At 46.7% G+C, this 13,503-nt stretch overlaps 1 long non-coding RNA gene across 2 annotated transcripts in view; it reads right to left on the bottom strand.

Annotated features, from left to right (window-relative positions):
* LOC146007274 (uncharacterized) overlaps positions 1-13,503 on the bottom strand; it is a 67,928-nt gene that overhangs the window by 20,056 nt on the left and 34,369 nt on the right. The gene's annotated exons all lie outside the window — the stretch shown is intronic.

The following is a 13,503-nucleotide window of genomic DNA, read 5'->3' as shown; positions in this document are numbered from 1 at the left end:
GCCTCTGGACACCGCTCCTGTACACTGGACAATGGATATATGTCACGCTGGACACTGGATATATGCCATCACACAATGGTTAGATGTCACACTGGCCACTGGATATATGTCGTCACACTGGACACAGGATATATGTCGTCACACTGGACACAGGATATATGTCGTCACACTGGACACAGGATATATGTCGTCACACTGGACACAGGATATATGTCGTCACACTGGACACAGGATATATGTCGTCACACTGGACACTGGATATATGTCGTCACAGTGGACACTGGATATATGTCGTCACAGTGGACACAGGATATATGTCGTCACACTGGACAATGGATATATGTCACGCTGGACACAGGATATATGCCGGCACACATTACATGTCACACTGGACACAGGATATATGTTGTGACTTGTGACACTGGACACAGGATATATTGACGTCACACTGGCCACTGGATATATGTCGTCACACTGGACACAGGATATATGTCGTCACACTGGACACTGGATATATGTCGTCACACTGGACACTGGATATATGTCGTCACAGTGGACACTGGATATATGTCGTCACACTGGACAATGGATATATGTCACGCTGGACACAGGATATATGCCGGCACACATTACATGTCACACTGGACACAGGATATATGTTGTGACTTGTGACACTGGACACAGGATATATTGTCGTCACACTGGACACTGGATAGATGTCGTCACACTGGACACATGATATATGTCGTCACACTGGACACAGGATATATGTCGTCACACTGGACACAGGATATATCTCGTCACACTGGACACTGGATATATGTCGTCACAGTGGACACAGGATATATGTCGTCACACTGGACAATGGATATATGTCACGCTGGACACAGGATATATGCCGGCACACATTACATGTCACACTGGACACAGGATATATGTTGTGACTTGTGACACTGGACACAGGATATATTGTCGTCACACTGGACACTGGATATATGTCGTCACACTGGACACAGGATATATGTCGTCACACTGGACACAGGATATATGTCGTCACACTGGACACAGGATATGTCGTCAGTCGTCACACAGGACAGGACACAGGATATATGTCGTCACACTGGACACAGGATATGTCGTCAGTCATCACACAGGACAGGACACAGGATATATGTCGTGAGTGACTCGTGACACTGGACAATGGATAAGATATAGGCCGTCACACTGGACACAGCCCCTTGTATTACTGCAGCCCCTGTACACAGTGTACTACTCAGCAGCACTGCAGCCCCTGCGTGTGAGCACTGCAGCACTGAGTTAGTTAGTTAAATCACAAAAAACACACAGGGTTCAGGGCTAAATAAATCACAACACAGTTCTTAGGGCTAAATAAATCACAACAGGGCCCGGGCCACAGGACAGCCCCTGGACAGTGGACACTGCAGCCCCTGCGTGTGAACACTGCAGCACCTAGTTAGTTAAATCACACTACAGGGCTCAGGTCTATAAGCAGTCACTGACTCTCAAGTCTACAACACAGGGCAGTGAGGGCACAGGGCAGGTCACGGAGCACAGCACAGGGCAGTGAGGGCACAGGGCAGGTCACGGAGCACAGCACAGGGCAGTGAGGGCACAGGGCAGGTCACGGAGCACAGCACAGGGCAGTGAGGGCACAGGGCAGGTCACGGAGCACAGCACAGGGCAGTGAGGGCACAGGGCAGGTCACGGAGCACAGCACGGAGCACATGGCACGGAGCACAGCACAGGGCAGTGAGGGCACAGGTCAGGTCACGGAGCACATGGCACAGAGCACAGCACGGAGCACACGGAGCTTCTCAACCACCCTCTTCCCTCTCCAAGATTGGAGTGAAGATGGCGGGGCGCGCGTGCGTCTTTTATAAGATCCCGCGAGAATCCGACAGCACGATGATAACGTTCGGCCTCGTTATTGGTCCGGAATTCAGGCGGGAACACCCGAACCGGCTCGGATCGAGCCCGGATCCCCGATATTCGGATCTGTCGGATCTCGGGGATCCGGACCCGCTCATCTCTAATGGAAACACATAGAAAGGCGCTCCATGTGCATCCATATGCCCCTAATGTTGGTGAAGACATCTATTTCATCATGAGAATGGATGGGTAGGGGCCCCGGTGCATTACTTTGTTAAGGGCCTACAATGCTGTTAAAATGGCCCTGCATGTACAGATGGAGCCATCCTCATCTAGCCCTATAATAGGATTAAGTGAGTAATAGGATTACTCTGCTAATCCCATACTGTATTGTATTGCTGCAGAGATCAATAGGCCTTGGCTCACCGTGACTATCCAGAGAAGATTGGCTGGGAAGGGCTCCATATATATCGCCAAATATGCTGGTTTATTGGTTCACAAACAATTAAAGCAATTATTGCTCCAAAAATGGGGGAAAATAGTACAAACAGGAAAATATGGAGACAGAGAAAGGAGGATGGAGGGAGTGAGTTAGGGAGAGACACGGGATGCAAGAGGGGAAAGAGAAATATAGGGAAGAGGGGGGGAGAGAGAGAGAGAGAGCATAAGAGATAAGGGGAGTTAGGGAAGAAGAGTAGCAAGATGGGAAGTGGAGATAGAGGTATAAAAGTCTGCACAATAAGCCATAAATAGGATACTGCAAAGTGTGCTTCACCTACAGAGCTGCAGGGTAAAGGGGCAGCAGCGCTTGACAATTATCTGTTGTAAATTAATTTCACTTATAACTTCGCTCCTCTCTGAAGCTCGGCATCTCCTGAGCACCTCTGTATCCTTCCACTACTTCTTTTGTCACTCATACCGGTACAACATTCATGAACTTAACTGGACAGCTCTTTGTTATTCTAAAGAATTCCAACTATTGTTTGGCCAAATGGGATTGGATGTGTGGCTGCACACTACATAGATCTACTCAACTGCAATCTGATTTTTTTTTTTTACAAAGTACAAGTAGCTTCATATAGCTGGAAATCTCATTGTTCTTATTTGGGAACAAATAGCTCAATGTGTAGGGTATTTGACTAAAATGCAAAAAGTTATGAGTTTGAATCCAGTGTTTGGCAGTATATTGAAATGTGTTACTTAATAAAGGGATTTGTATTCAAATACCTTTTCTTGCAGTGTTCTATAAGAGAAGATTACAATGCATGTGAAAGTGACAATTGTTGGTGATGTGTGACAAAAACATCTGCTTCCACTTCAACCTGCCTGGGCCAAGTCCTGAATGATCTGCTGATAACAGAATTACTTTATATTTCTACATGTCACCAAATTGAAGACATGCATTGAGATTCTGAGAGTGCTGCTCTTTAACTGGAAACTGCAAATGAATGTTGAAAGTGAGAAAAAAAAATCTAAAAATATGCAATGATGGCTCTGCCTAATCCATTACCATTAATAAGGTTTCAAACACACTGTGCAGAAAAGGGAATTCACAGATAACTTAGGCTCATAATTGAAGGTTCGCTATAAAGCAGAGTTTATTCTGGAACAAAGTTTTGGATACACTGTCAGTCCCGGATTAGAAAACATCTCCATGAGATCCAACATGTCAACCTCAAATGCTAATCACTCGCTATTTATTCCCTCTCCTTATAAATGTTAATATTACAGCTCCTGAAGAAATTACACACTGTTCTTAGATAACTTATTTCTCCTTATTCTAAAAGTACAGAACCCAGTGGCCAGGTTTCCTTGAGCATCTCTGTACAAGTTAATACAATGGAGATTATTTATACCCCTTTTACACCGCCGCAAAAACCCGGGATTTTCCCTTGTGGGCCTAGGTCTGCGGTGGTGTAAAAGGGGGTTAACCCGTGTCCCTTTACATGGGACTTCTACCCAGGTCCTGACCAGGGTAGAAGGCGGGCAGGACCTGGGTAGAGGGCAGTGTAAATGGGTACACCAGGTCATCCGACCTGGCACCCATTTACATCAATGAGGGAAGCCCAACCTCCGGCCCGCAGCATCCGCAGGTTGGATGGGGGGGGGGTTTGGGGCACACACAGCCTCCACTGCTATCTGCTGTACTCTGCAGACATCAGCAGAGGCAGGGAGGAGGTGAATGGATGCCTGTGTGTGGCATCCATTCACCTCATGGACGGGGGTTAGGGGGTGTACGTTGGTTGTGGGCAGCCCAGCAGCTTCCCTTGGTGCTGGGCTTGCCCCCAGCGCGTCGGTCCGGGGTCCAGCACGGCCAAGCGCCGGCTAAGGAACTGCCTCTGATGGGGGAAGGGGGTGCAGGAGAAATTTGCCGGGCAAGCCGCCAGTGTAAAAGGTAACAAACGCAGAGTCGCTGAAGCTGGGTCCAAATATTTTGGTGTAAATGGTATGAAATAATTATGAAATACATTTTTTATTTATGCATTTTGCAAGAAGTGCCCAGTGGATGAGAATCGACAACAAGTGAATTAAACACAGGTGGAATAACCGCGTAATAACCCAACGCACGTGCACTAACCCATATGGCTGCCAGGAGAAAGCATAATCCTTGCTTCTCCTTTCTGCTGGAGAACATTGAAACCCACAGAGGCACATGCATACTGTAGGAATTATTTTATATCAAATACAGTTTTAGGAATTTTAAATCTGTTAGAACTTAACCCCTTCCCGACATTTGACGTACATTTACGTCATGGCCGGGATGTACTTCCCGACACATGGCATAAATGTACATCATGGCTTTAAACTGTCACCGCGTCTATAGACGCGGTGACAGTTTTGAGATGTCTGCTGTCCCTGACAGCAGACATGTCCCAGCATGTCCAGGGGGGGGCGGTGATGCCTCCCCCCCGTCGGTGATCGCTGTGATTGGCTGTTCAAATGTGAACAGCCAATTACAGCGTTTTCTGTGTACCGGCGAATAACGTTCGCCGGTGACACAGGGATCGGTGGTGATTGGTGCTGTAAAGTACAGCACCAATCACCACGGGGTGTAAGGGTGACACTGGTGTCACCCCACCTCACCCCACCCGCCCCCAAAGGCCGTGATTGGTCCGTCGGACCGACGGACCAATCACAGCCATGGAGGGTGATTTAAACTAACGGTGACTGCACTGCAGACGCCATTCCGGTCTGGAATTGCGTGCAGTGCGGTCACCGTGCCTATCTGCCGTGATATACTGACCTGATCCTTGCAAATACTTACCTGATCACTGCTTGTAGCGTGCTGGATGCTTCCTGGATCTTGTGACTTCTTGTGACTTCCTGTGTTGTGCTGCTGCAGTGTGATAGAGTTATAGATAGAGAGATAGAGAGAGATAGAGAGAGATAGAGAGAGATAGTGACAGAGAGTGCTATATTTTGTGTCTGCTGCCCCCCCCCCCCCCTGTTGTGCTGATCAGTATATCTGTGCTGATCAGCAACTTTTTGGGGGTGCTGGTTTTTTTTTTTATATATATACAGCTGTGCTGCATGTGCAACTGACTGCTGCCCCCCCTTTTGTGCTGATCAGTATAAATTAACTAATCAGCAACTTTTTGGGGGTGCAGAGTTTTTTTTTTATATATATACCTGTCAGTGCTGCTGCTGCAGTGTCATAGAGTGATAGATAGTGAGAGATAGAGAGATAGAGAGAGATAGTGACAGAGAGTGATAGAGAGTGCTATATTTTGTGTCTGCTGCCCCCCCTTTTGTGCTGATCAGTATATCTGTGCTGATCAGCAACTTTTTGGGGGTGCAGGTTTTTTTTTTTTTATATATACCTGTCAGTTGCTGCCAGTTGCACTGTCAGTTGCACCAAAGGTTGTGCACCTGCTGCCCCTCACTGGTAATCAGTGTCGCATCAGTGATTACCTTTTTTTTTTTTTTTGAGGGTGCTGTGGGGTCTTTTTTTTATTTATTTTTTACACACACTGTGATTTTGTGGGTGTCCTGTGGCCACTGTGCGCTGATCAGTGACGTACATCACTGATCAGCTTTTTCGGCACAGGGTTGATCTATTTTTTTTTTTTTTTTATCAAATTCCTGTTGCCTTTGAGCGCTGTTCAGTGACGGACGTTACTGACCAACATCTGTGCTCAATTTTTTGCGCAGGACCTTTTTTTTTTTTTTCTGCACTACATACACACTACACACTACATACCCCCCTGGGTTGAAATAAAGTTTGTACCCCCCCTACACTATACACGTGTTTAAACATTTCACTACCAGAAACACAAAAATAAAAATGGCATCCCAAATGTCATCCCAAATGTCATCCCAGTCATCCAGAAGAATGTATTCAGCGGAGGAGGCATATGCCATGCTTGCCTCTGACACAGCCAGTGATGCAAGCGGGGAATTTGAAGGATTCATCTTAAGCTCCTCTTCCTCCTCTAGTGATGAGGGACCCCCTCAAAGACGCCCCCGTAGAGCAGCTGAGACCCCCCCCCCCAATAATTGATCTCGTATGGACCCCACCACCAGACAATTTTGAGCCCCAGGTTCCTGAGTTTTTGGCCATCCCAGGAATCCAATTTGATTCCACAGGTCTCAGAGAAATTGACTTTTTCAAATTATTTTTCTCTGATGATTTTATAAATTTAATGGTGGACCAAACTAATTTATATGCCCAGCAGTTTATTGCTCAAAACCCCATGTCATCATTTGCTAGGTGGACCCCTGTAGATGCAGTAGAGATGATGACATTTTGGGGTCTGGTGTTTCATATGGGCATAGTAAAAAAGCCAGAAATTAGGCAATATTGGAGTACAGATGTTCTGTACAGCACCCCACTTTACCGTATGGCCATGACCCGGACTCGTTTTGAGTTAATCCTTAAATTTTTGCATTACAACGATAATGCACAGTGCCCACCCAGAGATGATCCCACCTTTGACCGGCTATTCAAAGTCAGGCCGGTCATTGATCATTTCAGTGCCAAATTTGCAGAGATGTACATCCCAGATAAATTCATTTGCATAGACGAGTCCCTTATACATTTTAAAGGAAGGGTTAAATTCCGCCAGTACCTTCCCAATAAGAGGGCAAGGTATGGCATAAAAATGTATAAGCTGTGTGAAAGCACCTCAGGGTACACCCACAGGTTTAGGGTATATGAAGGGAAGGATTCAAGAATTGAACCGCCAGAATGCCCCCCCTCCCTCGTAGGTGTTAGTGGAAAAATTGTCTGGGATTTAGTGCACCCCTTCCTGGATAAAGGTTATCACCTCTATGTGGATAACTTTTACACTAGCATCCCCCTGTTTAAGGCCCTTGGTTCAAGAGGTACAGCAGCTTGCGGTACTGTGCGCAAGAACCAAAGAGGCCTCCCAAAAACGCACATTGCCCAAGTAATGAGAAGGGGTGAAAGCAGGGCACAATCCACCGAAAATATGTTGTTGGTCAAATATAAGGACAAGAGGGATGTCCTTATACTGACAACAATTCACGGAGACAGTACCACCTCCGTCCCTGTACGAGGTACCAGTACCCACACCTCAAAACCTAATTGTATCCTGGATTACAATAAGTACATGGGCGGAGTGGATCTTTCAGATCAGGTACTGAAGCCGTACAGTGCCCTGCGGAAAACAAAAATCTGGTACAAGAAGCTGGCCGTGTATATCATCCAGATGGCACTGTATAACGCTTACGTGCTATTCCGTTCTACCAGCCAGAGGGGGACATTTATGCACTTTCAAGAGGAAGTCATAAAGGGACTAATATTTGGGAACCAGCAGGCAGAGGGCCCCAGTACTTCTAGTACTGGCCCCCGTATTGTACCAGGGCAGCATTTTCCTGATGAAATCCCCTCCACTGGAAAAAAGGGCAGGACACAAAAAAGGTGCAAAGTTTGCTATAAAAAGGGAATAAGAAAGCAAACTATTTTCCAGTGTGACACTTGCCCCGACAAACCCGGCCTATGTATAAAGGAGTGTTTTAAAAAATACAACACATCTATGGATTATTAGGTTCATCATTTCACCGTGCTTCGGGGGTCTTGCTAATGCCACATAGCACCCACCATTCATTCCACCAGAATCTGAGCCGCAAAATCCAAAAATCACTCCTTCCCTTCTGAGTCCTGCCATGCACACAACTGGTATTTTTTGGTCACATATGAGGCATTGCCGTACTCGGGAGAAATTGGGGCACAGATTTTGGGGTGCTTTTTCTCCTTCATACCTTATGAAAATGAAAAATTTTGAGCCAGAACTGCATTTTTGTGTAAAAAAATGTAATTTTTCATTTGCACAGCCCAGTTGTATCAAAATTGGTGAAACCCCTGGGGGTTTGAAATGTACACTATACCCCTAGATGAATTCCCTGAGGGGTGTAGTTTGCAAAATGGGGTCACTTGTGGGGGGGTTCCACTGTATTGGTGCTTTGGGGGCAGTGGTGTAGCTAGGTGCCACGGTGCCCGGAGCAAGGGCATGTTTCGCGCCCCCCGATTTGTAGAAGGCGGGGCTCTTGCACGATGAAAAGGGGGCGCAGCCTAAGACACACCATAATGCCCATTACCCATAATACCCATTTGCACATTTGACACATAAAACCAAAAACTTTTTTGGAAGGAGGGCACAACATTTCTAGTTACACCACTGGTGGGAGCCATCATGCTTCCATTTATATGTATGCACACACACAGGGTTGGTGCAAGGTTCCCCGGCAAGTGGTCAGCACAACCCCCCCCCCCCCCCCCCACACACACACACACACGCACAGTGGGTGCCACCCACAACCCAGAAAGGACTCACCACTGTTGGGGTGTATATGGTGATGGAGGGACTGCAGGTGGGCTGCAGGCTACTCTGCAGATGTAAATAACTGCTCACTCTGTGACTTGCAGCGCTGAAGGGAGGCTGTGGTCTTAAAGTCACCTGCTGGGCGCTGGGCCGGCTCAGGTCTATTGCGGTGGCAGGAAACAGGAAACCGCCAATCAACATTAGTGTTTTGACCGGCACCTCCTGCAGCAAGTAAGAGGGTCCTGGGGGATGGGAGGGGGGAGATGCTTGGTGCAGGCGGCATGTGAAGGGGGTGATGGGGCAGCCGCTGAGTCGCTCGGGCAGGGGGGGTTGGAGGGGAATCGCCTCTCACCTCCATCCAGGGGGTGTCCCGTCCCTGCTCCCACCTACCTACCTCCAGTGGCCCTGCACACACACACACACACACACACACACACACACACACACACACACACACACACATATAACATGTACACATACACGCATATCACATACACACAAACACACACAATCCATTTGCAGGTGGTGAAATTAATAGTAACAGATAATACTGTTTGTATAATGCCAATTTAATTATCTACAAGCCACTTTACAGGATCTTTACCCTCATTGATGACACATTGTGAACGGAGGGTCCTCTTCCTGCTGCTGCTGCTGCTGCTTCTGCTGCTGCTGCTGCTGCTGCTTAGATAAACGCAGGGGAGGTAGGGGAGGGAGAGAACTGCAGAGCTGTCTCCCTCCAGAACAGCCTTATCGTTGTAACTGCACTGTCTCTGTCTGACTCTGCAGGGCAGGCATGTCACCAGGCAGTGTGCTTATGTTCATTCAGTGTGAGACTTCCTGGCTTCCTGCCCAGGGCAAAGCATGGCCTCATGGGATTTGTAGTTTAATCGTTTACTGCTCAAAGTCTGAGCAGTAACATTTAAACTACAATTCCCATGATTCCACTGTCCCTGCCTCTCCGTCCTGCCTCTGAATGCAGAATCCCGGCACCTCCACGCACACTGACTGAAGTACTAGCACTGTAAGTGCCGCAGCCAGGCGGGGGAGGGAGCGGGTAAGCAGGGCTGGGGAGCCAGCGGCACAGTTTGCACAGCTCCGGCGCCACTTGATCTCTCTGCGCCCGGAGCAAGTGCTCCGCCGGCTCCGCCCTCCCTACGCCCCTGTTTGGGGGTCTTGCTAATGCGACATAGCACCCACCAACATTCCACCAGAATCTGTGCTGCAAAATCCAAATATCACTCCTTCCCTTCTGAGTCCTGCCATTTTTTGGTCACACATGAAGCATTGCCGTACTCGGGAGAAATTGGGGCACAGATTTTGGGGTGCTTTGTCTCCTTCATTCCTTGTGAAAATGAAAAATTTTGAGCGAGAACTGCATTTTTGTGTAAAAAATTTAATTTTTCATTTTCACTGCCCAGTTGTACCACAATTGGTGAAACCCCTGGGGGTTTGAAATGTACATTATACCCCTAGATGAATTCCCAGAGGGGTGTAGTTTGCAAAATGGGGTCACTTGTGGGGGGCTTCCACTGTATTGGTGCTTCGGGGGTCTTGCTAATGCGACATAGCACCCACCAAAATTCCACCAGAATCTGAGCTGCAAAATCCAAAAATCACTCCTTCCCTTCTGAGTCCTGCCATGCACCCAACTGGTATTTTTTGGTCACATGTGAGGCATTGCCGTACTCGGGAGAAATTGGGGCACAGATTTTGGGGTGCTTTGTCTCCTTCATTCCTTGTGAAAATGAAAAATTTTGAGCCAGAACTGCATTTTTGTGTAAAAAAATGTAATTTTTCATTTGCACAGCCCAGTTGTATCAAAATTGGTGAAACCCCTGGGGGTTTGAAATGTACACTATACCCCTAGATGAATTCCCTGAGGGGTGTAGTTTACAAAATGGGGTCACTTGTGGGGGGCTTCCACTGTATTGGTGCTTTGGGGGTCTTGCTAATGCGACATAGCACCCACCAAAATTCCACCAGAATCTGAGCTGCAAAATACAAAAATCACTCCTTCCCTTCTGAGTCCTGCCATGCACCCAAATGGTATTTTTTGGTCACATGTGAGGCATTGCCGTACTCGGGAGAAATTGTGGCACAGATTTTGGGGTGCTTTGTCTCCTTCATTCCTTGTGAAAATGAAAAATTTTGAGCCAGAACTGCATTTTTGTGTAAAAAATTAAGTTTTTCATTTTCACTGCCCAGTTGTACCACAATTGGTGAAACCCCTGGGGGTTTGAAATGTACATTATACCCCTAGATGAATTCCCTGAGGGGTGTAGTTTGCAAAATGGGGTCACTTGTGGGGGGGGGTTCCTAACTTTTAGCATCTTATGGTGCCTAGAAACCTACATGGTGCCTAAAAAATAATCTCATAAAAAGGAGGCTCCAAAATCAAGTAGGTGCTCCTTCTATTATGAAGCCTGTGGTTTGGTCAAAGTGCACACTAGGGCCACATGTAGGATATTTATGAAAACAAAAGAATTGGGGGAATCAATTTTTAGTCACATTTCTCTAGTAAAATGTACTGTGTTCCTTAGAAAAATGTATTAAAATTGAAAATCTGCAAAAAAAATGAAATTTTGAAATTTCACCTACACTTTGTTTTAATTCCTGTGAAACACCTAAAGGGTTAACAAACTTCCAAAATGCTGTTTTGAATACTGTGAGGGGTGCAGTTTTTGAAATGGCATCATTTATGGGGGTGTCTCACATACAAGTCCCTCAAAGTCACATCAGAACTGAACTGGTCCCTAAAAAAATCAGTGTTTGAAATTTTCTTGAAAATTTGAGAATTTGCTATTCATATTTTAAGCCTCCTAGTGTCCAAAAAAATTAAAAGGAGGTTGAAATAATGATGGCAACATAAAGTAGACATATGGTCTATGTTAGTTATTAACTATTTTGAGTGGTATGATTATTTGTCTCACAAGCAGAAAATTTAACATTTTGAAAATTGCAAAATTTTCCATTTTTTTACGACATTTTGGTATTTTTCACAAAAAAACACAGACTGTATCGACGAAAATTTACCACTAACTTGAAGTACAATGTGTCACGAGAAAACAATCTCAAAATCACTGGGATAAGTAAAAGCAAAAAAAAGTTATCCCCACTTAAGTGATACATGTCAGATTTGAAAAAAAGGGCTCTGTCAGGAAGGCAAAAACAGGCTGCGGCGGGAAGGGGTTAAGGGCCGATTCAGAGCCATTCGTCCCGGTCCCCAGTGTTCGGGGTTTGCCCATACGCGATTATGCTTTGAATTTTATCTACAGTTTTCAATATAGTTGATTTGAAGTTTCAGATATAAATGCTGATTCCGCTTTGTTAGCAAAGCAAAAAAAACACACAACTGGGCAAAACTATGTTAGATTTGGGTGGGTTATGTTTTTTCTGTGCAGGGTAAATACTGGCTGCTTTATTTTTACACTGCATTTTGAATTTGAACACACCTCACCAAAATCTAAATCTATCTGCACATGTTACATCTGCCCCACCAGCAGTGCAGCATGGTTTTGCCCAGTTGAGTGCTTGTTTGGATTGCTAACAATGCTCATGATTGCAACTACAGTATTTCAGCTAAATGTTATTGTATGTGCTGAACCCAACCACCTGAATACGGCACAAAGATAAAAAGTGCGTGGTGCGCAATTACCAGCAGCTGACACTAGGGGTAGTCAATCCCTTGTATATTATATTGTAGATAATAAAGGGGGGGTTGTGCCAGCACTGGCTGAAGAATGCACAAGACATTAAATAAATGTAACAATTTTTAATTATGATAATAAAATATATTAAAATAAATGAATAATAATCTGAGGGGCGTGGCCACGGCGGCGTGTGAGTGAGGGAGGTACGTGCTGGCTCTCCTGTGCTCCATGCCTCTCCCCCATGCCTGAGATGTATGCCTAGCCGAACAAGCAGCCCTAGTTGCGGACTCACCGTGTGCGGGTGCCCGGTCTTTGTGGGGGAGTCGCGGCGCGGACAGCCAGTGAGAAAGCTGGGTCCCGGCTGCCGCTCGGTGGATGACCCATCTCCAGTCTGATCAGCTTCCGTGTCGCCAGCGGGAGCATGCGCCTGTGACGACAGCGCTGGCGTCTGCAGCAGGACTCGCAGCGGCGGCGGCTCCGGCCACAAATCGCTGCAACCTCCCTCCCCTCAGGAAATAGGTAAACACCGGCCGGCCTGTTCTAGTACGCCGGCGGACTGCTGGAAGGGAGTGTGGTGTCCCATTGCACCATCTTTCATCGCTGTGTGGGAGGTTCAGGCACGCAGTCTAGCGGCATTGGAAGCGGACCTCTGGATCTCCAAAGGGGGTAGGATGTCCTTAAAAGACGGTAAAAGAGGAGACCCTCATATGGACAGAAGTGGGGTAAGAGGCAAATTGATCTGTTAAGTGACTGGCTGGTGTTGTTTGGGCCAGGGCGGGCCTGCAGAGGCTGTGAGGCGACTGGTTCTACAGGGCAGAGACTCGTATCAGTGTTTAATTTGGCCCATCTGACCAGGTCAGGATATTGCTTTCGGGCTATTGTACTTTCAGCAGGGCCGAGGGCGCTGTACAGCATATTACAGATATAAAATGGGTAAAACAGGCCAAGCATCGGCCGCTACCCGTCTGGAAAAATATGCGCGGACCCAATCACAAGCTAGCAACTCACAGTCAGCCTCTAATTCCCAGCCCAGTACCCCACAGACTACCCCGGCTAAACGAACCTCTGACCCCCGCACTGCTGATGTCACATTACAACAGGTGTTGGAAGCAATCAACACATGCGAAGCGAATTTACTAGGGCAGATTAATAAAGTACAATCAGATATCATGCTT

Source organism: Crinia signifera, chromosome 6 (genome assembly GCF_055691185.1).
Source record: "Crinia signifera chromosome 6, ASM5569118v1, whole genome shotgun sequence".
In the NCBI taxonomy this organism is placed as follows: Eukaryota; Metazoa; Chordata; class Amphibia; order Anura; family Myobatrachidae; genus Crinia; species Crinia signifera.
The sequence above is the reverse complement of the archived record's forward strand: the minus strand, read 5'-3'. Positions and strand labels throughout refer to the sequence as shown.